At 42.1% G+C, this 27,300-nt stretch overlaps 1 pseudogene across 1 annotated transcript in view; it reads right to left on the bottom strand.

Annotated features, from left to right (window-relative positions):
• Positions 1-26,368, bottom strand: part of LOC308525567 (eukaryotic translation initiation factor 3 subunit M-like) — a 48,360-nt pseudogene extending 21,992 nt beyond the window's left edge. Inside the window, exons 1-2 of the transcript in view lie at positions 26,323-26,368; positions 24,412-24,419 (exon numbers count right to left, since the gene is read on the bottom strand). The product of the transcript in view is annotated as a eukaryotic translation initiation factor 3 subunit M-like (transcript). The remainder of the gene's footprint in view (positions 1-24,411; positions 24,420-26,322) is intronic.
• Between the last annotated feature and the right edge of the window lie 932 nt (positions 26,369-27,300).

Genomic DNA, 27,300 nt, shown 5'->3' with positions numbered 1-27,300 from the left:
GGCCTAAGCCAGCAGGTCATTATCTCCCAAGGGGTCCCAGACTGCGAGAGGGCGCAGGCTGGGCTGAGGGACCCCCCTCCCCCCCGAGTGCACAAATTTTTGTGCACTGGGCCTCTAGTTAACTTATAATTACTCAAATAAATATATAGCCCTGGCCTGTGTTGCTCTGTGGTTGGAGCATGACCTGTGCACCAAAAGGTCACATATTCAATTCCTGTTCAAGGGCACATACCTGGGTTGCAGGTTCCATCCTGGCCCAGTCAAGGGTCATGTGGGAGGCAACCAATCAATGTGAGACACATTGATGTTTCTCTCTCTCTCTCTCTCTCTCTCTCCCTTTCTTCTTCTTCTTCTTCTTCTTCTTCTTCTTCTTCTTCTTCTTCTTCTTCTTCTTCTTCTTCCTCCTCCTCCTCCTCCTCTCTCTCTCTCCTCCCTTTCCTCCCTCCCTTCCACTTTCTCTAAAAATCAATGGAAAAATTTAGCTACTGAGAAAAGAATAAGAAGGTGAAGTATTTAGCACTATGAAAGCAAGTAATATGTGGACATAATATAGCACAAGGCTGGTAGAAAAAGTCTGCTTGGAAAAGTTACATTTGACCTGAGTCCAGAAAACATATTATCTAAGTGTTGAGAGGACAGGACAGCATCCAGGAAGAGCAACCTAACGTATGATCTTTAGCAGAGACAGTGGGTCCCTGTGGGACAGAGTCCTGGAGAGCATGTGCGACGAGCACTGGGGAGATTGCTGGAAATAACGTGAGTGGATATGAAGCTGAAGCAGAGGAGGGAACAGCAATCTCTGGTTCCCATTAAGGATTTTGATGTTGACCTTGAGCTCTATGGGAAATCATTGGAGAATTTTAAGTGGGAGAAAACTATGACCAGATTTATGGTTCCAAAGTGCTCGCACTGACTGCTGATAAGGGGGAGGAGTAGATATAAGAGCAGGTAGGATGTTTTTCCAAGAGTCCATGTAGTATGGATAGTAATTTTCCTTAAGGAGGTGACAGTGGAAACCAAGTTAAGTGGATAAATAAAAAAACATTTGGGAAGTTCAGAGTAAATAGGACTGTTGGGAAATAGGGGGAAGACAGGTGTCAAGGATGACATCAATAGCCTTGTTCATAATCTAATCATTTAGACAATATGGTCAAAGCAGATTTTAGTTTCTTTCACTCTCTCGATACTAAAATGTGGGCACAGCTTACAAAGAGAATTTCCCGTAAGGACTCCTGGAAATTGCTATTTAGAGTCTGAATTGGTGGCATGTAAGGAGAAACGCTTTTGATGTACATGGAGAAAGATTTGGCAAAAAACTTTGTGCTAATGTTTATAAATATTGTTTAGGGAGTACAGTTGTTAGCAAAAACTTATTATTGATACAGGAGCACACTTCTTATGTATTCACCTATAGAATTCCTTTCAGGTTCCCTTATCCTGTACAATAAAGATGTGATATGCAAATGGTCATGACGGACTGTGTAACAACCGGATCACGGATCAGCAGGAGGGTGGGGAAGAAAGCTACAAGTGTGCAGTGGAGAGCTACAGGAGGGGGCAGGGCAGAAAGCTACGAGGGGGGGCAGGGGGGGGCAGGAGGGAGCTACAGGAGGGCAGGGCAGTGGGTGGAGAGCTACAGAAGGGCAGCAGCAAGCTACTGGTGAGCTACTGGTGCACGGATTCATGCTCAGGGCTACTAGTAGCAAATACTAAACCAAACTACAAAATTCATTTTGTTTTCATATTTCTTCTGATGAAAGTCAAAGTTTAGTAAATCATCAATCATGCTACCTTTCCGTATAAGATTTTCCAGTAGCATCTCGGTCCCTTTATGACTATGTCCAAATCCCTTCACATGTTGAAAGGGCCCTTCATGATTCAGTTCTTGATTATGTGTTCTCTCCTTTTGGATGATTTTAATTACATGTAACAGAAACTTCAGCTTACACAGACTTACCCACTAATATGGGATCCAGCGACTTGTATTACTGTAAAATCCAGAGATTTGATGGGATTCCAGTACTGATTCTCTGTGATAGCACTGGGTACCCACCTCATCCTCAGGCTGATTCCGTTGATGGTTTCAACAAGGCAGTGAAAACAAAGTGATAGCATATTTTCTCATTTTTGCCTAAGGGGTTAAGGACCAAATGGGGGAGGATCATTTTTAAAAGTAAAATCTCTGTACTTTTTGGAAGGCAAGAGTGGGGGGTTGGGTGCTAGTTAGACAAAGAACACCACACATTTCTAGTTTTTTCTCACTGTTTCTGCCCTGAAGTATACATTTCAGCCATGCTAAAGTTTTAGGTCCTCAGAAAGGCTATGACGTCTTTTCTGGAGGCCTGCCCTCACGCAGTTGCCTTTGCCTGGAGCACGCCTTTCTACTCCAGGATACCTGATGAGGTGGGGGTCATAAGGAAACTGGTTTCCCAAGTGGCCTGGCCTTTGTGGGAAGAAGAGTGATGAAATGATGGAAATAGATAGGGAAGTACCTGCCTCAGAGCCAACAAAATATGTTTCTGTGTGTGCTTATTTATTCATAATTTCGGAGAGTGTTTTAGCTGTTTATGTGGAGAACCTGAGAGGGAGGGAGAGAATATGGGAGAAAAGAGAAAGAAATATTGAAATGGATACAGGTTAGAAGATGAGCTTTGAAAAGGGGAAGGGACATTTCTTCATATAAAATCACAGAGGAAGAGTAGGTATAGAGCCTATATGAATAAATTTGCAATTGTTAAACATCATTTGATTTTTGGCAAGGTGAAACGTGCTGTATTCCATTTGCTATCTGTTGGGGAAAATTTGAAGGTGGCTAGAGATAGGCTCACCTTTTCACCTTTCTTTTTCAAAAATGCAATTGAGGTGATTAATTTCTTCCATAATGCTATTTCTTTGACAACTCCTACTGTTTTCTCCTCAGTTATACAATCTGAAGAGGTGGGTTGTATCTTTGTTGGTGTCAGTCAGCAAAGATTGAAGTTTGTTGCAAATCTTTTTGAGCTCTGCTAGGCAATGCCCTCCAAACTCAGGCTTGTAACTTGCATTTACTTTTCAGATTTCCAAGGGACTGACTCAGCCAGCAAATGTATACCCTTTCGTCTTCAGTTTTCCAAGGACAGAGTTAGGGAAATGTGTCCAGGGGATGCTTAAAAGCACCTATCCTCTTCTTCAGCCTTAATGATCCATCTGGTTTTTAGACAATTATGCCCTGAAAAATCTGAACAGATGGGCTGTAGCAACTGAAATGGGAGTAAGCAATGGGGAGTTTAGGCAGAACCTGCAGGGCCCTCCAGGGATAAGATTTCATCTAATTCTCACAGTATCTCTGAGAAGTGGGCATTGTTATTATTACTGCTGGAGCCAAGCACCCACTGCTGGGATCAGGCTGATGAAGGCACAGGTTGAGGTTTTGGAAGGCAAGGGGGGCAGGCCTGTGTTTGGCATGAGTTGGTTCACATGCAAAGTGATGCCTGTTAGTGGACAGTATATTGGTATCAGGGGAGGACCTAACCGTGCCTATTAGAGAAGTGCAAGAGAAATGCAGATGGGGGAAAGTCATATTGAGTAATTTGGTGTGCAAAGTATGGTACTTTGAACTCAGCAGCCACATAATGAAAAGATAATTTCCCGCTTCCTCACCCAGGGGATGGGGCACCGAGGGCCCGTGTTCTGAATTTCTGAGTGCTCTTACCCCAGAGAAACATTAAGCATCTTTTTCTTTCACAGTTGACAATTGCCAGGTGTTGCAAGATACTAAAGACAACTTTGCCATACAGTCTTTCCCGGTAAGGTCCAGGCCAGGGCTTGAAAAAATCTAATGACTGTAGTGGCCAACCAGGTGTCATAAGTGAGCAAAGAGAGCTGAGTGTAAAACAACAGGGGTGGTGAGGACTTTGGAAAACTGGAGAGTATGTGCCCCAATCTAAATGTGAGCCCAACTTGTGAGATCTTCTGGCTTATTAATGGAAGGCAATGATAATGAATTCTAAACGTAAAATCTCCTAATTTGTAATGTTGACTCAAATGTAAGGAACTCCTTCGTGAACGACAAAGGCACATGTGCACTGAACCAACAGACTGATTCTGTGATTTCTGGTCTGTGCCCTTCAAGTAGGTGAACTTGGATCATCTGAGGCAGGAAGGAGGTGGTTATAGAGCTGTTACCCAGGGAAAGGGAAACGGGAAGGGAGGACCGACAGAAGAAGAAGGGGTGATTCTGAAGACTAACTTCTCTGGAACTCCATCTTTTTATCCACTGAAGTATGTCAGACACGAAGTAGCCACTCAGTAAACATTTCTTAAATGAATATGTATAAATGTATGTATGTATGTATAAATGCAACTGTGATTGCTCTGTTTCATTCCAGAGCTGTAATAAGGAAAATCTGAAATTAAAATTGGGTTCATATGAAATGATGTCCATTTATTATCCAACAGACTTGGATCAGATCCTACAAACTACACCGTGGTGGGCATGCCACTAGCCTGTGCACAGCACCCAGCCCATGAGGAGCTCGCAGCCGCTGAGGGCTAGCGCTTGTGGAAGAGGTGCTGTGCAATGCAGGGTGTTCTTCCTCATAGTTGCCACCTGGCACCTTTGAAATACGATAATGTTTCTCCGCAGGTCTAGCAATCCATATTCCACACAATCCTTTTCAAGTGACAGTGAAATCATGTACTTTATGCTACAAATGTTGTTCCCAAGCTCAACATTTCAAAAACTAAGATAATGACTAGAAGGTGCAAGCCACTGACGGTCTGGTGTCATCTGCTGGCTATTTGGATTTAGTTCAGTCATCTTTTATGAAGCTCCTTAGGAGCAGGGAGCTACCAGCTATCTTTGCAGCTCACGCATTTACAGGCCGGAGTCTGGTGATTTAGCACCACGCACGCAGGACAGGGCCGTCCTGTGGCTCTGCACAGTCCCCTTAGTCATAAGTGCCATTATTTATTCATGTCCGGGTGTTGTTGAGTAGAATGTCATTCACATGAACTCACTTGTCATTTTACACAGTTGTTAGGACAAGGATAAGGTTCTACCTATTCCACAGGTTTATTTATTTCTAAGAACTAAGGGCATTTAAGACAAAGGAAGCGGCTTGTATACGTTTGTGGAGATAAGACCTACTCTTCTGTCTCTCTGCAGTGTCTCATTAATGCTTCAATTCTTACTGGAGGCTTTTTAATCTGAAAAGACATTCTTCCTACTTTATTAGTAGAGTGCTACTCTAGTTCCCTGGAGACGTCAGAAAATATGCTGCATTATAAATAATATTTTTTATGTGTCTGAAGTGAAGCATTTTGGAGGCCAGTTTATGGAGGAAAACCATAGTAAACCCGAATGCATGTGGAGTTTTCATATCCCCTGGGTCAAAAATCCTTCCCCCACATTCTAAGCATGATTTCTGATAGGGACAGTTGTGCTATGCTCGGTCGTTTTCCCCTACGCTAAAACAATCAAGCAAACCCAAATCCCAAACAATCCCAATGCTATGCTGATTTTAGAATTATTACTTTCGCTTTCACTATTTTTTTCTGACTGCTCTTTTAATATAAGGCTGTAAATTATCACGTTTTGCTTCTACTAAGCCATTTGCTTCTTGTCCTGATGCCGTTCCTTTCCTAATTTACTGCTTGTTTCTTTCCTCCCCTTCCTCACTTTTTTCCTTCTTCAGCATATTGTTGAGTGCCTGCTGCGGGCACGGGCTGTGCCCGGGGCTGATGGTGCAGTGAAGCACCAGGGAACATTGCTTTCTCCTGGCACCCAGAGACTTGGGGGAGCAGACTTGTAATGCTGATTTAACGTATGGTGTGTTCATTGATTCTAGAGGCAGTCTAGTGAGTATTTTCTACTCATAATAGAAAATTAAGATGCCGTATTAAGTGATTTTAGAAGTGCATGTCAAGAGCTAAGGCAGCATATGGGAGAAAATATATTTGGATAATCTGTCAAACAGAAATAGAGAGGTTTAAAGAAAGAGCAAAAAAAACCTCTTCTTAGATAAAAGTGTATCACCTTTAGCAAATAGGTGTAGTGACAGCTATTTTATCTGTTTCACCTCTTTTGTCATGCTAATTTCCTGAGTTTACTTGGTTTTGTGTGGCTGAGAAATTGTGGTGTGTTGTCGTACTATTATTTTTGCAATAGAGTTGGAATCTAGGTCTTACTTTTCTTTCCCATTACCTACCTACCCAAAATTATAAGCCTTATTAGTGAGTGTGTCTGTCTCAGGGGATAATGTGTTTTGAAGATAGAAAATCACAGCTTTGGTATCTTTTTCATTTTGCTGGGACAGAATATGTAGAATAATTGAGAATCGTGATAATTCCTCACGAGTCTTAGCAATTATAAAAAGTCTAATATAAATTCCATTTCCTTCCATGTGTTTTACATTTTAGATGTGGTCGGAAAGGTTATTTTAAATTTGCATTTCCGTGTCTGGGTAGTTTTACATTAAGAACAATTATAATTGACTTTTTAAGGGAAACCTGTATGAAATACCATCCTGATAAGAAAGTATTGAATTGTGCCATCCAATTTCAATGCCTAAGGGATCTTCTTCCAAATTATACTGAAAGTTTTTTAAAGCTGATGAAGCTTATGTCAAAAACGAAAATAATGACATTTGCCCTACCTTCTTTAAAAAACTTTTAAAAATTCATAAGCCCACTTCTATGAGGATTATTTACAACATAAGGATGGTTTGGAGGCACTTCCTGTATTACTTTATATGCTTTACTTATAAAAATATTGATACTACTAAATTAGGTGTATTTTTTTCTTAGGAAGTTTCATATGATGCTTTCAACTTTGTTTAGTGAGGACAGTACAAATAGAAAATCAAAATGATGCAAGCAACATTAAAATCAGCCATTTCCATGAGGTACTTACTGGTGATAAGACATCACTGTGTTATATTGCAGTGGCGGGAACCACAACTGTCTGTGAATGGCTTTTTTTGCAAGTAGGGTCTTTGCAGAGACAATCAAGTTAAGATGAGGATTGGAGTGGGCTTGGAATTATGTTGCTCCATGCCTACTATGTTAAGTATTATCAGCAACCACCAGAATCTAGAAGAGGCAAGGATGGATTCTTCCCCACTCCTTGATTTCAGATTTCTAGCCTAACTCATGCAGTTTGTGGTAGTCCTAGGAGACTCTTATGCCAGTAACCTGCCTTGAACAGCTCTTCTCCTCCTCACTTCCCTTCCTTGGCAGTCTAATCCTGTCTTACGAATTCTTCTTGTATCTCCATTATGATTCATAACTTCTGAATCATGATTTATCCACATCTCTAACTCTCTTCTTAACATCTTCACCTACTAGTAGATTTCTCGCTGGGGCATCATATTCAATATATGGAATGCATCACTTTACTGTTAAAATTGCACCTGAGTTGCTAATTTCTGTTTGTGGTTTCAGCCTCCTTCCAGTTACTCTGAGTTAAAGTGGAAGGGTTGATCTTGATTCCTTCGTCTTCTTTCACCCCTGTGATCCACTCCCATTCCACAGATGCAGTTGGTTTTCCAGCCCTTATGAGCCATAGTACATGTCAGCTCATTCTTTGCTTTTTATTGCCCCCTTCATTGGGCTAATGGTTTCACTTCTGTGCGTCTCTCACACTTAGTACACATTCTTGGAAAATTATGCTGCATTACAGCTCTTATTGCATTACTCCCTTGCTTAAATAACTTCAATGCCTCATCACTGTCTTAAAAATAAAATAGAAATTAATGTTAAGGTCCTCCCTGATCGGTCTCAACCCCCTTTTAACACATTTCCTCCTGATCTCTTTTATATACACTACTTAGCTAACTCAATAGCATTTTTAATATTTGTCTAGCTTTTTATACCTTAGTGTTTTCTTCTTCTAATACCTCTCTAGCTAAATAGTTCTCTGCTTCATTACCCACAACTTAAAAACTGACACCTCCTCTGGTTCTTATCAACATTGTTTCCATTTTACGTTCCCTGCATGTCTTGTGCACTCTTGCACACTGTAGGCTCACTGAATGCAAGGACATGATTTAACTAATATAGCATTTAACTCAGAGCCTTGAACATAGCAGAATCTCAATAAATATCATTTAAATGAATTAGTGCCTATTTCAAATGAAAGCATCATCAGTTAAAAAGGATCACAGCTCACCCAAGCTGGTTTGGGTTAGTGTATAGAGCGTCAGCCTGTGGACTGAAGGGTCCTGGGTTCAATTCCGGTCAAGGGCATATGTCTGGGTTGCAGGCTAGATTACTGGTGGGGGATGTGCAGGAGGCAGCTGATCAATGATTCTCTCTCATCATTGATGTTTACACCTCTCTCTCCCTCTCCCTTCCTCTCTGAAATCAATAAAAATATATATATTTTAAAAAAGATCATAGCTCTAATTATTTAATTCTGATTATTCCTCCTCTCTACTAAGAGTAAACTTTTTTTCCAATATAAATATTTTTTTCCAATATAAATATTCCCCCCAAACAAACCCTTCTGAACACCTAATCTTCTTGTTTCCAAATATCACAATAAAATTTATTAAGCAGGGCTCTCTTAATAGTAAAGTATGTTACTATTTGAGACAATAGGCATACATTGTGTTTATTAAATACTAGAGGCTTGTGCATGAAATTCGTGCACTGGTGGGGGGGGCGGGGCATCCCTCAGCCCAACCTGCACCCTCTCCAATCCAGGATCCCTCTCGTGATCCGTAATCACTGGCTCCTAACTGCTCCCCTGCCAGCCTGATCCCCCTAACTGCTCTACCCTCCTGGCCTGATCCCTCTAACTGCCTATCTGCTCTTCCTTCCTCTCCGCGCCCTTCAGACTCCTGGCACAGGCATGCTGAGAGCTCTCCGCCGTGGCCTTGCCTCTGTCCTGATTGGTCATTACTTGTTGGCATCCTGGACAATTTGCATATTCCTCTATTATTAGTATAGATTCTTGGGAAACTCTGTGCTTATGTCAAATTGTTGGACAACACACAGGCCTTACAAAGGATCAGCCTTCAGTGCATTTAATGAACTGAGAGTGTGCTTAGTGGGAGACCGAATATTTTTTTAAACAGCTACTCTTGATTTTGGACCATCTCATACAATTCTTTCACATCCCCCCACTTATTGTGTGTCAGCTTCATCTTTTGGTTGAAAACCAAATATTCTTGAAGAATAACTTATCAACACTTTTAGGCTGTGAAGACCTGCTGCGACTACAGTGGAGGAGCTGCTGTACAGGAGCCGACCCTATGGAGCAGGACTTCCTTCAGTGTGGCTTTGGTGCCTGCAAAATCTGCCTCTTGAGTGTGTTGCTTATGGAGGTGGTAGGGTGGTAATCAGGGTTGGTCTGAAGCTGTCCACCGGGTGCACCAGTTCTGGGGCCTCCAAGGCTTGCTGCCTCTAGTGCCAGACCTGGGGCCAGTCAGCACCAAGTACAGGGTATGTAGCAGCCTGATGCTGCTTGTTTGAGAGATTTCAGGAAAATCCAAAACATGCGGCAAGATAGGCCATTTATATGGAAAAGCTACTGGGTGGCTTGCAAGCAGGAGGGGCAGGTTCTCAGGGAACCACAAAGGTGGAGCCAACATGATAGCCAGGTTGATGGAGGCTCAGATACGGTGCCCGCTGCTGGTTCTGTGGGTGAAAGGCGCAGAAAAGGAGCAATATCCTCTGCCAGCACTTTTGTCTGGCAGAAAACTGCCCCCAGCCCTTGCCCTGATGCCAGACAATTCAGTTTCTCCCTGCATGTCCCTGGCTTCTTCTTCTTATTTTTTTTAAATAAATATATTTTATTGATTTTTTACAGACAAGAAGGGAGAAGGATAGAGAGTTAGAAACATCGATGAGAAAGAAACATTGATCAGCTGCCTCCTGCACACTCCCCACTGGGGATGTGCCCACAACCAAGGTACATGCCCTTGATCAGAATCGAACCTGGAACCCTTGAGTCCGCAGGCTGACGCTCTATCCACTGAGCCAAACCGGTTAGGGCCGTCCCTGGCTTCTTTCCATCCGCTGCCCCAGTGCTGGAGCCCAGAGGGGGTGTGCCAGAGCCAGCAAGTGCTCTGCACAAGCTCTGCTGCTCTGAGTGGCTCTGACAGCATATATTCTTCTAAATTCTTCCCGACTACACCAGGGCTGGTTCTTCCTCTGCCCTGCCCACTGTGCTAACTGTTGGGAACTTAGTCCAAGTTCCTCCTTTATCCTCTGCTCACTAGTAACAGGTGTCAGGTCTGAGCCCCTCTGCCTGGGGCTGGACCTCCTAGGATGCGGGGTCTTAGATGGAGAAGCCATGAGAGGTTGTGGGTGTATAAGGAAGCGTCTTTATTGCAGAAGTCAGTGGCACAACAGTCCTGTACAGGCAAAACGGCTCTTCACAGCAAAGTCCATACAGGCAGGCAGCTGTGCACCTGCTGGTGAACAGATACCTCTTTCCCACAAAAGCAGCATCAGTCTCCGTACCCACAGCTATGATCCGAGCAGCCACACGCTGCCCCAGACTCACCGCCTCACATTATAGCAGCACCTGAGCTCTCTCTCGGAGCTACAGCCTCAGTAGCCTCTCTGGCCCAGCGGCTTCTCCGGCTCCCCTGCCCAGCACACTGGCTGGGTAACATGGTAGCTATATCTGAGCTCTCTAGGACCTCTTAGGCTTACGTGTGGCAGTACCAGCTCTCAGCTCCCTCTGAGCTCTCCTCTGTCCTGCACACACAGGAGCTACATTCTCTGTGTCTCCTGCCTCTGCTTCTCTGAGCTCTCTCTGGCCTCTGCTCTGCCCAGCTGCTCTCTCTCTCTCTCTCTCTCTCTCTCTCTCTCTCTCAGACTTCTGGTCAGTGACAGCTCAAACAAGCTCTAACAAAAGAGGCACTTTGCCATCAGCCTTTGCTACAGAAAGGCATGCCTGTGCAATTCAGTTAGGATTCCCAGGCTCAGAAGCTGTTCATGGTTCCCAGGCTCAGAGTCTGATAATGATTCTCAGAGCAGCCTTGGCCATTCTGGTGTATTGATAACAAGGCCCCTGTGCTCCCATTGGCCTTGATGGACTATCCGGGGACCCTGGCGTGGTTCCCACAGACTGAGTCCTAGGAAGTCTGTGGGCTGCCTCTTTAAGAGGAACTCCCTGGGACTCCAGCAGCCTCCTGGTCACTCAGCCACAATTCCTGATGGTTTTTACAGCCTAAAGTTGTGGGGACTTCTCTTCCTGGCACTGGGACCCTGGGCTGGAGGGGGGTGATGTGGGACGTGGACCCCCTCAATCCTCAGGGGAGACCTCTGCAGCTATGACATCCCTTCTGCTTTTTATCCACCAGCCTGCTCAGCCTCCCTGCAGCTCCTTCCAGGCTTGATGTAGCTTCTTCTTTAAGTCCCTACTTGAGGACTTTCATTCAGCTAGATTTCAGGCAGTTCTGAAGGGTGGTTGTTCTGTCCTTTAGTTGTTGTAATTTGGATGTGGTTGTGGGAGGATGTTTTTACCTACACCACTGTCTTATCTGGAATTCAGCATTTTGAAAGGTACTATTAAACCTAATGTTGCAGTTTTAAGAAGCATTGAATACTATGTATACATAACTCAGAGACTCAAAAGTCTGATATTCTGAACTTAACACACTGTATAACGCTTACTGCCAGGAACCAGTGGACTTTAAAGAAAAGCACATTGATGTAGTAGATAATTTTATATCATATTGTTTTACTCATCTGACATTTCTTCCCATGAAAAGAAATACTTCTTATGAAGCTAATGCGTATTCAGTAAAGGAAACCCCAAACTGAATCAAATGACATTCTTTATGATGCTTCTTCAAAGACGATACTTCAAGCACGACATGACATTAGAAAGGCCAACAGCAAGAGTAAAATTATTTTAAAGTAGATACTGTTTACATAGAAAACTCTCAGGCTACTGGAAGGAAAGAAGAGGAAGCTTGTTAGTAGAATGATTTTACGTTGCATTAACTTTCACAAACGTTGTTTCTCTATGACTATTTATCTTGTTGTTTTAAAGAGGGTCCTGGTTTATTGAACACAAAGAAACAAACACTGGACTAGGCGTCCTGACAGGTTCTCCTGCAGGCAAAGAGATTAAAGTCCCGTGTACCCTTGGGAAAGCACATCTCCTCTGTGGGTGGTACTTGATGTCCGCACTTGTGTGTCTGGGGCCGGTTGCAGATCTGAGCATCTAGGATGCAGATTGAGGGGCAGCAGCAGCCCCTCTCACTGAGTACTCATGACGTGCCATGCACTGCACTACACACTTCACATACATTACCAAAGTTGGTCTTCTCAGCAGCCCTGGGCTGCAGGAGCTCCAGCAATCAGCTCTAGTTCATTCAGCTGGTAAGCGACAGAGACAAGATGTGAATAAATTTGTACTGTTGACCACCATGCCACAAGGATAATGAGGGGGAAAGGGTTGGAAGGTTTTATTCTTTTTCAAAAAAAGGGCTTCCCTTCCCCCAATTCTCTATTAAAATAAGATATTTTAGAATATATGTTATCCATGAAAAACATGGTGTTTCTGGAGGAATTAAAGAGAATGTATGCAAAGGACTCAATAGCAAAAATATAGATGCTAGAGTAAGAGTTAGAATGCCTGATATCTACTCTCCAGTACAGCATGAATAAATGTTGGTACCTTGGGAAAGTCTCTTATCTACTCCATGCCTCAGTTTCTTCATTTGCAAAATTGAAATGCCGGTATTGTCCTGTTGAACAAAATAAGACAATGTACCCAAAATGTTAAAAGTTTAAAGTCTAAAGTAATAAGTTAAATTATTCTACACACACACCCTGCTTTGCCAACCATTCATTCCTACCCTCCTCCCTGAATCCTACAAGGAGAGAATGGAGACTTCACATCAGCAAATGAAGTGGGTGGTGTGAATACCTGAAAAATCAACTCTAACTTCATCTGTGCCTCTGGAAAGTTAATCTCAACTGGACAGGAGTTTCTGGAGAACTTTAAGTTTGGATCATAGTACTGTGATGAAATTAGATGCCTAGTGAGCCAATCTTTTCATAGGAAGTAATTTAACTGTGCTAAACAAGGGCTGGTATTACCAAAAATGTCAAAGGAAAGGGAACAGGGAATGATGCCTTCACTACATTGAAAACACTCATACAATTTTATTTTTTCTTGTGGTTAACTGTCAAAGTGTGCAACACAGGCTGACCGAAGGTGACCTGTGAAATCTCCTTAATGAGTTCTTGCTATGGATCGTTTGTGTCCTCTCCTCCCACACTCCTAGGATGAAACCCCACCCCCAGTGCCATGCTATTTGAAAGTGAGGCTTCGGCAGATGATTCGGTCCTGAGGATGGAGACTTCATGAATGGGATTCCTGTCGTATAAAAGAGACCGCAGATAGCCCATTTTTCCATGCAAGACCCAGTGAGAAAGTGGCTGTCTCAAAGGGTAAAAGATCCTTTTTTCACTGCTGCATAATATTCCATTGTGTAAATGTACCACTAAAAAAAACAATCCTATTAATCTACTGATGGGCACTTGGGCTGTGTCCAAGTCTTAGCTATTGTAAATAGTGCTGCTGTGAACATAGGGGTGCATATATTCTTTCTGATTGGTGTTTTGGGATTATTAGGACATATTCTCAGAAGTGGGATCACTGAATCAAAAGGCAGTTCCATTTTTAATTTTTTGAGAAAACTCCATACTGTTTTCCAATGTGCCTGCACCAGTCTTCATGCCCACCAGCACTGCACAGGGGTTCCTTTTTCTCCACATCATCGCCAGCACTTGTTTATTGATTTATTGATGATAGCCATTCTGACAGGTATGAGGTGTTATCTCATTGTGATTTTATTTTGCATTTTTCTGATGATCAGTGACTTTGAGCATTTTTTCATATGTCACTTGGCCATCTGTTTGTCCTCTTTGGAGAAGTATCTATTTAGGTCCTTTGCCCATTTTTTAATTGGGTTGTTTGTCTTCCTTTTGTTGAGTTGTGTGAGTTCTTTATATGTTTTGGAGATTAAACCTTTATCAGCTGAATCATTGGCAAAGATGTTCTCCCATACAGTGGGCTCCCTTTTCATTTTGATGGTGGGTTCTCTTGCTGTTCAGAGCTTTTTTTATTTTGATGTAGTCACATTTGTTTATGTTTTCTTTTGTTTCTTTTGCCTTAGGAGATGTATTGGAAAAAATTCTGCTACATGAAATATCTGAGATTTTGCTGCTTAAGTTTTCTTCTAGGTTTTTTTATGGTTTCACAACTTACGCTTAATTCTTTTATCCATTTTGAGTTTATTTTTGTGTATGGTGTAAGTTGGTGGTCTAGTTTCATCTTTTTGCATGTGTCTGTGCAGTTTTCCCAACACAATTTCTCAAAGGGACTGTCTTGACTACATTGTATGCTCTTGCCTCCTTTGTCAAATACTTTTTTTAATTGTCTTAAGTTTTACATATGTCTCCTTTTTCCCCAATTAACCCTTCCCTCCCCCCCAGCCAATGGCTTGGGTCAATTTCTGGGTTGCTGTTCTATTTCATTGGTCTATATGCTTGTTCTTGTGCCAGTACCAGACTGTTTTGATTACAATGGCTTTGTAGTATAGTTTGATATCAAGTATTGCAATCCCTCCAATTTTGTTCTTATTTCTCAAGATTATTTCAGCTATTTGGGATCTTTTGGGTTCCATATAAATTGTTGGAGTATTTGTTCTAGCTCTGTGAAATATGCCATTATTATTTTAATAGGGATTGCATTGAATCGATAGATTGCTTTGGGTAGTATGGACATTTTAATGATGTTAATTCTTCCAATTCTTGAACATGGCTATTTGTATGTTCCTCTATTCCTTTTTTTCAATGGTTATAGTTTTCTGAGTAGATGTTTTTTACCTCCTTTGTTGAGTTTATTTTTACATATCTTTTTTTTTTATTGTTGCAAAGGTAAATGGGATTGTTTTGTGTGTTTTTTCTTTAGTTTCTCTTTCTGAGAGTTTATTATCTATATGTATAAAAGCCTAAGCGACTGTTATGACCAGTTGACCAGTAGCTATGATGATGCACTGACCACCAGGGGGCAGACACTCAACATAGGAGCTGCCCCCTGGTGGTCAGTGAGCTGTCACAGCCAACCTTCCACAGCCGGCCAACCTCCCGCGGTCCCTCCTCCAGCTGGCAGGCCCCAATAAGCCCCAGTTGCTGGTCAGGCCGAGGGATCTCACCCATGCACGAATTCGTGCACTGGGCCTCTAGTTAATATATAAAAATACCACTGCTTCCTGGCCAGTATGGCTCAGTGGTTCAGTGTCGACCGATGAATCAGGAGGACACTGGTTCAATTCCCAGTCAGGGTACATTCCCAGGTTTCAGGCTTGATTCCCAGTGGGGGAATATGCAAAAGGCAGATGATTGAAGATATTTCTCTCTCATTGATGTTTCTGTCTCTCCCTCTCCCTTCTCCTCTCTACCAAAATTAATAAAAACATATGTAAGAAAATAAAAATGGCCCTGCTTTCTGGGTGTTAATTTTTGTATTCTGCTACTTGCCGAATTAATTTATTAAATCTAGTAGTTTTCTGGTGGAGTCTTTATGTCATCTGTGAATAATGATTATTTTAGTTCCTCCTTTCCTATTTGGATGCCTTTTATCTTTGCTTCCTGTCTCATCACTGTTGCTAGGACCTCCAGTACTACGTGTAATAAGAATGGTGAAAGTGGCCATCCTTATCTTGTTCCTGTTCTTAAGGGAAACACTTTTAGTTTTTGCCTGTTGAGTATGATGTTGGATGTAAGGTTTCTCACATATGGCCTTTATTATGTTGCTGTATGATTCCTATATTTCTCCTTTGCTGAGAACTTCTGTCAAAATAAGGTGCTGGATTTTGTTGAATGCTTTTTCTGCATCTATTGATATGTGATTTTCATCTTTCACCTTGTTTATGTGATGGATCACATCTATTTATTTGCAAATATTGTACCAGCCTTGCATCTCCAGAATAAATCCCATTTTATCATTGTGTATGATCTCTTTAATATATTTCTGGATCTGATTTGCTAATATTTTGTTGAGGATTTTAGCATCTGTGTTCATTAGGGATATTGACCTATAATCTTTTTCCTTCTAGTGTTGTAATCTGGTTTTGGAATTAGGATAATGCTGGCCATTTAAAAAGAGCATGGGAGTGCTCCTTCCTCTTGAAATTTTTAGAATAGTTTGAGGAGGATAAGTGTTTATTCTTCTTTGAATATTTGGCAAAATTGTCCTGTAAATCCATCTGGCACAGGACTTTTATTTGCTTGGTGTTTTTAAATTATTGCTTCAATTTCATTAATTGTTTTTGGCCTATTCAAGTTTTTTATTCTTTCTGGTTGAGTTTTGGATGATTATATGTTTTTAGGAAGTTTTCCATTTCTCTCAGATTGTCTAGTTTGTTGGCATATAGTTGTTCATAATATTTGCTGACAATTCTTTGTATTTCTGCAATGTTTGTTGTTATATTGCATCTTTCACTTCTGATTTTACTTATTTGGATCCTCTCTCCTTGTTTCTAGATGAGTCTGGTTAAGGGTTCATCAATCTCATTTATCTTTTCAAAGAACTGGCTCTTGGATTAATTGTTTATTTATTATTTTTTGTATTGTTTTTTTTAGTCTCTGTATCATTTATTTCTGCTCTGATCTTTTTTATTTTCTTACTTCTACTTCCTCTGGGCTCTTCTTGCTGTTCTCTTTCTAATTCTTTTAGTTATAGGATAGGTAGTTTATTAGGGCTTTTTCTTATTTCTTGAGTTAGGCCTGTAGTGCTATGAACTTTCCTTTCAGGACTGCTTTCACTGTGTCCTAAATTTTGGGTTGTTGTGTGTTTAGTTTCTTTTGTTTCCAGGAAGTTCTTTATGTCTTCCTTGGTCTTATTGGTAACCCATTCATCTATAAATATATAAAGCCAGAGTCCCTAATGACCAAGGCTTGACCAGAACACCGGAATTCAGTGCTGGGTTGCTGTGGCTACCCAGCACTGACTGCAGTGGGTGCCGGTGCAGTGACCCAGCACTGACTGCGAGGGGGCTGTGGATCAGGCCTAGAGAGAGGCCTGCAGAAAGAGAGAGGCAGGGTCTAATCCCCAGCCTCTGTGGCAGCTGTTGATCAACTGTTGCCTCTCTTTTCCTCTCCCACCTTCACCAGCAGCCAAGCCTCTGTTTCTCTCCCGGCCTCCTTGGGGTCTACTAATCAGCCCCGCCTCTTTGATCAGGCCCAGAGATAGGCCCAGAGATGCTGACTGGCATAGAAACCAACAAATCAGAACCTAATCTGGGTGAACTGCGAGGGCAGAACCTAAGGTGGGGGCTGAGGAGGGGTTTTAAGGGCAACAGCTATTTGGTATAAGGTATAAAAAAGTGGTTCAATTTTTTCGTGACCAGTTTGGTAGTATAGTGCATATGGCTGGCTATCAGTCCAGATATAGGGATGATGTGTTTTTGTCTGCCAAGAGCATCTCCTCCTGCTGAAAAAGGCTCCCCCACCATTTTAGCAATCCTATCCTATATAATCTATCTACACTATTAAAAGGGTAATATGCTAATTAGACTGGGTCGACCGGTGATCTTCCAGACATCCAACTGCCTTCCAGACAAAGCCATGGTGGTGGGGGCTGAGGCAGAGGCAGTTAGGGGCAATCAGGCCGGCAGGGGAGGGCAGTTGGGGGCAAGATCAGGCTGTCAGGGGAGGGCAGTTGGGGGCGAGATCAGGCTGGCAGGGGAGGGCAGTTAGGGGCGATGAGGTAGGCACAGGCAGTTAGGGGTGACATCAGGCTGGCAGGGAAGGGTCGTTGGGTGCAAGATCAGGCCAGCAGGGAAGGGCAGTTGAGGGAAACCAAGCCAACAGGGGAGGGCACTTGGGGGTGAGATCATGCCTGTACGGGAAGGCAGTTAGGTGTGATCAGGCAAGCAGAGGCAGTTAGAGGCAAGATCAGGCTGGCAGGGGAGGGCAGTTAGGGGTCATCAGGCAGGCAGGAAGAGGCAGTTAGGGGCGATCAGGCAGGCAGGCAGGTGAGTGGTTAGAAGCCAGCAGTCCCAGATTGCAAAAGGAATGTCCAATCGCCAGAATTGGGCCTAAACCGGTGGTTGCACATCTTCCAAGGGGTCCCTGATTGGAGAGGGTGCAGGCTGGGCTGAGGGAACCTCCCCTCCCCCCGTGCATAAACTTTGTGCAACAGGCCCCTAGTTGTTTAATAATATGCTAGTTAGTATCCATGTATTTGAGTGTTTTTAGGTTTTTTAAAATTATTATTGTAGTTGATTTATAATTTCATGCCATATGATCTGAAGAGATGCTTGGTATGATATCATTCTTCTTGAATTTGTATAGGCTTGTTTTATATCCTAACACATTGTCTATTTTTAAGAATGTTCCATGTGTGCTTGAGAAAAGTGTATGTTCTGAAGCTTTGGGGTAAAATGTTCTGTAAAGATCAGTTAGATCCATCTGATCTAGTGTATCAGAGAGAGCAGCATTGAAAAGGCTGTTTTGTTACTTGTATGTAAATTCAGTAGTAAAGGAGAGAAACAACATTTAAAGCTTTTTATTTTTTAAAAATCTTAAATGAACAGTAGCAAATAAAAGTAACTTAGCATGGAACAAATATTTCTCTAGAGGTATTGTGTCAGTTTCATTTTCCCTGTAATTTTTGAGAATCAGTGTTATGATTTTTTTTTTCAATTTCACTTTCCTGGGCTACATTATAGGAATAACAAATACCATTTCATTGTGCTCTTTATTGTATTCTATAAGAAATATAAGCTTTATGACATTCTTTTGTAATAAATCATTTCCAGAGGGAAAAAAATAAGTGCACTTTTAAATCATAAATTATTACTTCTTATTGAAAATACTAATCTAGTTTAAAGTATAAAATATGTTTATTCATAATGTTTTTTTAAAATGATACTTATTAGAAAATATATATTCTGACTGTATTTTGGCCTAAGGAATATTACAATGATCAGAAGAGGAATATGTTATTATAGATAAATAATTAATACAGATAAATGCTTTGTGCATCTATCTGTGCCTACAGAGAAGAATTTTAGGAGAGAGAAAAATCTAGTCACTTATATTATCTAATTCTGTTTGACTGAGCACATGAAGATGTCATTGGTATTCTCTGCATTCTCTGAAGCCAAAATTGCTTTGAGCTGAAAGATTCAGGCATCTTGCCCATAGTGATGTGTTCCACCAGTTTTCTTCTGGTTCCCGCATCTTTTTACTAAATGCAGAGATGTTCGTGATAATAAAAAAGAACAAATGTGTGCTTTCAGGAGGAACGCTTTGGACACTCAGTAGCTTCACTTCTCATGCCAAATATGTTGCCTTCTTGATTAAGTAAAATGCATTCTTATTTATTCTCTTTCACAAATACAATTTCTTGTCATTTCCTTTGACTTCTTGACTTATGAATTATGGAAAGATTTTCTTCTGCCTGAAAATAAATCCACTGTTACTCTTTTGCCAAGAAAGATCTTAAATGAGACCACATTACCTTTGATTAAGAACACATATAGCCCTGAACTTTATTGCTGCGCTTAGGAAAATGTGGCACATGTCCCTCTGGGTTCAGGGGGAGGGGGGTAGGCTCTCCTTGTACCCCTTTTCCTAAAATTTCATTTTCATGATCACTAGTCTGCGTCCTCCACGAAGGCAGGGAGTATGCCTGTCCTGTTTACTAGCACAGTGCCTCACAGAGTGGAATCTTACACTATATGTGGTGAATGACATCCCTTCTTGATTCAAGGCAAGAATGCATGAGCACAGCTAGATTGTCTTCTCTTATTTAGTGACATGCAGGAAAGCAGTTGCAATAACAGAATATAGAATTACTTAATTACCTATAGTATACCTGACCTTTAAATCCATGTAGATACTGATATTCAATTGCTTGACACCAACTGAACAATAGTTGAGGATAAGAGCCAATATGGGAAGGACTGTCTCCCATTTTTCATGGGAAGAAAATGAAGAAAAAAGCCAGACTATGTTAGACTCCTAATACGCAGAGGTTGCCGCAGCTACACAATGGCAGCGGAACTCCCTATCCCCCCATCTTGAGCCCCGCTCTTGTTTAAATTGGATAGGGAATGTGCATTCCATCTGGAGGACCAATGTTTCATGATGGATAGATAGTGACTTCTTGAGCAACTCCGTACTAGGACCTGCAGATAGAAGGAAGGAATACATTCTGGAACATTGACACACATCTTTTATGTTGTACAGTTCTCTAATTTCCTATCTTATTAAGTCCATCCTGACTTGAGAAAGGCCAGCCCGATACTGTGCCGCAGCATAATATTTACATAGGAAAGTTGAGACTCTCTGGATGTTGAGACTCTCTGGGGTGACTTAGGTCAGAGTGTCTGAGCCTCTTTAGGCTGTTAGAGTTAGCAGAGACAGTAGTCACATTTTTTCCTTTCCCAGCAAGGCTTCTTTCAGAGTTAAGAGCTGAAGAACACAGAGTGAGTACTGGGCTAAATGAATAGTGGATAGAATCAATGTAATACAGACAAGACATTACCATTTTTTTCCACATGGCTCTTTTTCTTGATATTTAGATAACTTCAGACATCAAGCATCATATACATGGAGTTTTTTATTGTTGTTAATCCTCATCTGAAGATATTTTTTCCATTGATTTTAAGAGAGAGTGAAGGGAGGGGGAGAGACACACACAGAGCGAAACATCGCTGTGAGAGAGACACATCTATTGTTTGCCTCCTGCACGCACCCTGACCAGGGTCGGGTACTGAGCCTGCAACCAAGGTATGTGCCCTTGACTGTAATTTAAACCAGGACCCTTTAGTCTGAGGGATTATGCTTTACCCACTGGCTAGAGCTACATGATGTTTTAAATGCTCTAGGTAGCTACTAGAGGTAAAGGTAATTGCTATTTTCAATAGATAAAATTGTATTAATTAATTGAAATCTAATGAATAGAAATTAATATTAAATTTTAATCCATCTGTTTTAAAAATCAACCCACTAGAGCAGTGGTTTTCAACCTTGGATGCACATTAGAATCACCTGGGAATCTTTAAAATCCTGATTTCTGGGCCTCATCCTTTGGAAATTCTGTTTCTTTGTTACTAATGTTGTGGCCCCCACCCCAGGCTGGCCAGGCACCCCAGCGGGACCCCCACCCTGATCCGGGACACCCTTCAGGGCAAACCAGCCAGCCCCCACCCATGCACCAGGCCTCTATCCTATATAATAAAAGGGTAATATGCAAATTGACCCTAACAGCAGAACAACTGGGAATAACTGGTCACTATGACACACACTGACCACCAGGGGGCAGATGCTCAATGTAGGAGCTGTCCCTTGGTGGTCAGTGCGCTCCCACAGGGGGAGCTCTGCTCAACCACAAGCCACGCTAATGGCTGCCAGCATAGCGGTGGTGGTGGAAGCCTCTCCCACCTCCTCAGCAGCACTAAGGATGTCAGACTGCAGCTTAGGCCTGCTCCCTGCTGGTAAGTGGACATTCCCCGAGGGCTGCTGGGCTGCCAGAGGGATGTCTGACTGCCATCTTGGGCCCGATCCCCCAGGGAGCGGGCCTAAGCCAGCAGGTGGACATCCTCCAAAGGGTCCCAGGCTGCGAGAGGGCACAGACAGGGCTGAGGGACCCCCTGGAGTGCACAAATTTTTGTGCACCGGGATTCTAGTCTATATATATAAAAGCCTAAGCAACCATCTGACTGTTTGATTGTCTGACTGGTAGCTATGTTGCACAATGACCACTGGGGGCAGACGCTCAACACAGGAGATACCAAGCTGTGGTGACTTGGCAGTTGTGGTTCTCAGGTGCCGCACCCAGAACCAGAAAGGAGGGAGCCGGATTCCGGGGTACATTACAAGAGAACTGCCCTCTCACAATCCGGGACCCCTCGGGGGATGTTGGAGAGCTGGTTTCAGCCCAATCCCTGCAGGCCAGACCAAGGGACCCCACCCGTGCACAAATCCATCCACTGGGTCTCTAGTATACATATGTTTAAGTGTTAAGGATGGAATGTAACATACTAACAAGTAAATTCACTAACCTGCACTCAGGGATCAATGTGAAAATTCCTGTTTGTGAATCACAACATTGTTTTTTAGGTTGATTGATACCAAACAGCAAGGAAAGGAGAATTTAGTGACATAATTTAAAAACTTTTCAAGTCATTTAAAGAGAACAAATAAACCTTTTCTCATTTATGTTTTCTTTCTGAAAATCATTCTTTGTATTCATCATAAAAACAAGAAAGATATCTAATTTTAAAAAGTGTTAGAAATATATAACACTTGGAAATATGGTGAGTTCTACTGCATAGTACATTCCAGAAATAAACCTGTACTTCTCATACAATAAAAAAGGGTTGTGCTGCAACCTTGCGAGATAGCAAAGGAAAACATATCTAGTTAAACTGAAATAGAAATAGCTTTTAATCAAATACCGATAGTGAAGGGATAAATTCAATCTATAAACCATAACAGGACACCATGACAGGCTGAGTTTTAATCCTGTTACATGGGAAGAAGGCACATGCTAAGCTGGAAATTACTGCAATTACCTACCCTGGTGATTTACAGGATGGCTGAGAAAAAAGTAATGAAACCAATTTCTCTCTCACTTGCTCTGCAGGGCCCCTTGGGTCTTTGAATGTAGAGAATGCTAGACAGCAAAGGGATCTAGTGCTAAAAAAAAAAACACTATAAAAGTGTTAAGAAATCTAATAAAACAATCTGAGCAGAATAAGGAGAGGAAAGTTAAAATTTTAGAAAGTTGTGTTTATGAAACCCTATCCACAAGAATTTTTTACAGCCCTCCCTCTGTGCTGTGCAGCTAGCTCCTTTTGCCCCTCCATCCCTTCATTTCACAGAGGGTGAGACCTTCTCTTAGAAGAAATAGCATGGTCAATGTTCTTTGAGCCCGACATTCACCACGTGTCTCTGTGGATCTGAATGGGGAGGGTCCTCATTTTCTTATTTGGCCACTCATAGTGGTTCCTATAAAAGACTTTAGGATAAAATCTGTCTCCTGTTTTCTAAGATTAATATTTCTTATGAGATCTTTTTATATATTTTAAAATAATTCTTTGTTAGGTGGAAATGAAGCAGTACTATGTTATAAAATGAGTCTGGGTTGGAGAGAAAACAAGTGGCTACAATCATATACACTGAGTGGCCAGATTATTATGACCACCCCATCAGTACTTCATTGACACTTCCAAAAATACTGAATATTGAAAACTTCCTAAGCAAATACTCTCAAGGTTTTATTATTATTATTATTTGCATAACTAATTCATTTCATTGTACTGATGGGGTGGTCATAATAATCTGACCGGTCATAATAATTTGGCCACTCAGTGTAATTATCCTACACATTCTGCCTTAATCATCTCCAACCTGGGGCACCTGTCTCTGGGTCCTCATTCCTTCTCTTGCAAATTACCTCTTTCAGAACTTCAAAACCTTCTCGTGACCTCCTGACTTAACCCCTCTGGTCTGGTCCGACTGTGATTGGAGAAATGCCTTTGTCTGTTGCTAGTGGGAATGGGGTGCCATGTGAATAAGCATTTCTGGAGGCCTCCACAGGAGGATGAGATGTGACAGGAAGTTTTATTTGCATAAAATTATATTCCTGGGTTTCCAAAGTCCCATTTCCCTTAAACCAGTCTTAGAAGAGGTGCAGCTTGGAATTCAGCAGGCCTAAAGCAAAGCCATGATTCCACATTTCCATTCTATGGTGGAGCTGAGTCCTACACAGGATTAGGCTAGTCATAGTCCATTAGTCCAGTGTGTGGCGGGGGGTCCCCATGGCTGTGGACCTTGTGAGCAAATGCAGGTGAGCCGAAAGAGTATGCCCCCTGCAGAAAGAGTCCCAAGAGAGCAAAAAGAGAGAACTCCTTTGTTTAGGATCTTAAGTGTCTCAAATCGTTCTGGGCTTGCAGTGGCCACGCTTACTCTGACCAGTGGCCTGTTCCCAGGTGTTACTGACAGACAAGTACCTTCCCTATGTTACCCAGACTTTACTGAGCATGTGTCTATTTGGCCTTCCTCTTGCTCCTCCCCAGTTAATTAATAACCAGGTTATTGCAATACTGTCACCACTACATATGAGTACCTTTCCTAATATTGATTCTCTTTCCCATTCCTGATGTGAATTCCTTTTGAATTCCTGGGCTCTATGAATGTGCCTTTTCACTTCCTTTTATCTCTCCCTGTCCTCTCTCTGTCCCCCTCCCCTGTCACCACATTCCCATTCAGTGACTCACAGGGATACCCTTCCCAGATAGCTAGCATTCAGCAGGTATGGCAACTGTCTCCTCCCAGCAATATCCTTTGATAGGCTTTGCCTTTGCTTAGATGTGTGGGGAGAAATAGAGAGCAACCGTTATTTGATCACCTAAGTTATTTATTCATAGAGGGACTTACCTGCTGATCTATGAACATAAATTCACAGGGATGTTAAAGAACAAAATTTAGCTGAGTAAGTTTGAAGATCTAATTGGCTTTATTAAGTGATTCATGAATCAGGCAGCATCCTGCATAGCAACTAAAAGGGTATTCTGAGAAGTTTTTCAAAATGGACAGTTTTATAGGAAGAAAGGTTGGGCAAGGAGACTATTTTTCTTTGGGGGGCAAGAGAACACCAAGCGTTTTTATCATACAGATTGCCTCTTCCTTCTATGCGGAATGGTAAGGGTACACATGACAGGTTACTTCATTAGTTTTGACCAGAAAATTCCAGAATCGTTGATTAAGATTATGCTTCTGGGTAAAGTTGAAGCAGAAATTAGGTCAGGTATTAACTCTAGGTTTGATATCCTTGGCTTTAGCACAAGGGGCATCATTGTGTGATTTCCTCTTTAGCAGGGAAAAAAGGGCTTAAACCATGAGGTCCCAAGTCATTAAAATGAATGAAAATTCCATATCTTTTTACCCTTCTAAATTTACCAATCTTTTCAATTAGCTTCATAGCACAGCTCACTTAGAAGCAATTATTATCAAGTTTGAATATGTTCTGGTAGTTTGTGGCGGATTGGTAACCTGTCTCTGGAGTTTTTTTTTTTAATCTTATAAATCCAACTAAATTCTAATTGCCATCGACTGTTGGACTCCAAGTGACTCTCGGCTTGCTGAGGTAAACAAATCTGTAACTTACCTGTGCCCCATGATGTCAGTTACATGAGAAAGGCTCCCTTGTGAGATGGCTTCCCTTGGGACTTTGGTGGCTCTTCTGATCACTTACTTGGGGTTCCTATGTCACCATTTTGCTTAGGAATCTGTTTAAGATCTTTCCAAGTTACCCAGCAACCACCTCCAGTGGCTCCCTTTTTGTCTTCCAAGTTCCTTAAGTATCATGGCCCAGTGGGATCTAAGAGCAGGTAAGGTAAGGTTATCATATGGCTCTTTTTCTTATTTTGCTATTTTTCAGGGGAAGGCAAAGACTAAAGCTGTTTCACTTCTTTCATTTTGACGAATATTTCTTTGGAACGCACTTGTCTAACCCACCCCGAGAGACTTCATTAAGGTCTGATTTAGCAATAACAGGAATTGAAGAAATTTGAAACTTAAATATAATAACTACCTGTCATGACTGGTTAAATATATGACAGTGATGCCTCAGTGCCATAATACTAGTACTTTCCATTAATCAGAACACTGTCTTCCCTATCTTGTGCAGCCTAATTAAAATCAGCCTCCACAGCAATTGTTTCACCTTGTCTTCCTCATATCGTTTCATTCCATCTGACCCTCTGAGATTCTAAAGCAGCTTTCTTATACTGTCAAGGTCAAGGTATGCTGTCACAGTCAGATTACTTGAGCAGTCAGTCATCACTCACTTGTTCACATACAATTACAAAAAAGTAGAGTTTCAGCCAATTAGAAAGAGGCTTCTGAATACATCAAAAACTACCTTATGCTTAAAGAGAAGAAATGAGCACACTTAAAATAAAGTAGTTATGTGAAAGCCTATTTTTCAAATAGAGAAATACTTTGTAAAAGTTATGAATGTTTAAAAACAGGACTCAATCACCTTATTTTTTTTTAGGGTGAAATGGTTTCCTGATAGGCTATCTGAAACTCAGAGTGCCCTATATTCATGACCATTATATTTAAACTAGAGGCCTGGTACACAAAATTCATGCACTGGGAGGGAGGGGTCCCTTAGCCCGGCTTGCGCCCTCTCGCAGTCCGGGACCCATCGGGGGATGTCCTACTGCCGGTTTAGGACATTCCCTGGGGGAATCGGGCCTAAACTGGCAGTTGGACATCCCTCTTGCAATCTGGGATCCCTCACTCCTAACCACCTGCTTGCTTGCTCCTTAGCACTTGGCTTACCACTCCTTAATGCTGCCGCTGTGGCAGGAGAGGCTCTCGCCACCATCGCTGCACTCACCAGCCATGAGCCCAGCTTCTGGTTGAGTGGGGCACCCACTGTGGGAGTGCACTGACTACCAGAGGGCAGTTCCTGCATTGAACATCTACCCCTTAGTGGTCAGTGCATGTCATAGTGACTGGTCATTCCAGTTGTTCTACCATAACAGTCACTTAGGCTTTTATATATACTAGAGGCCCCATGCACGGATTCGTGCACAAGTGGGGTTCCTCAGCCTGGCCTGCACCCTCTTGCAATTCGGGACACCTTGGGGGACATGTCGGACTGCCAGTTTCGGCCCGAAACCCGCAGGCCAGGCTGAGGGACCCCACTGATGCATGAATCCATGCACCAGGCCTCTAGTATGCATATAAGATATTTGATTAATCTCTTCCTGCCCCCCCCCCCGCCTCCCTGTTCCCACTGAGATTCATCAGTCTGTTCCATGTTTCCATGCCTGTGCATTGAACGTCTGCCCCCTGGTGGTCAGTGTGCATCACAGCAAATGGTCAGATGGTTGCTTAAGCATATATATATATATATATATATATATATATATATATATATATATTCCTTAGATAGGTGGAGAGGAGAAGAGCAGGACTCTGACCTGAGCTGGGCTTTTGAAACTCTTTGGGTTGGTAACTACTTCTAGGAAATGGCATAAGTGGGAAGAATTTGGTGCTAGAGTATAAGTCAGTAAAATCTAGAACCAAACAACTAGATTGAGCAAGACATTGGTCTGAAGGAGAAGAGGGAACAGCAGAGAAACGACTGTGGTTGGAGACAGAGCACGTGAGTTTTTGAGAGTGGGTGGTAGAGAGAGCGAGGCTCCACTGTGCAGGGTGTCCATGGCCACTTTGGGTGGGTGAGGGAGCTTCTAAGTGCACTGGGCAGATTAGCTTCTCCTTTATTGTGACTTAAGCTTGAGATATGCTTAA

Source organism: Myotis nattereri, assembly GCF_964212035.1.
Source record: "Myotis nattereri genome assembly, chromosome: 9".
Classification (NCBI taxonomy): domain Eukaryota; kingdom Metazoa; phylum Chordata; class Mammalia; order Chiroptera; family Vespertilionidae; genus Myotis; species Myotis nattereri.
This window is presented reverse-complemented; position numbering and strand designations above follow the sequence as displayed.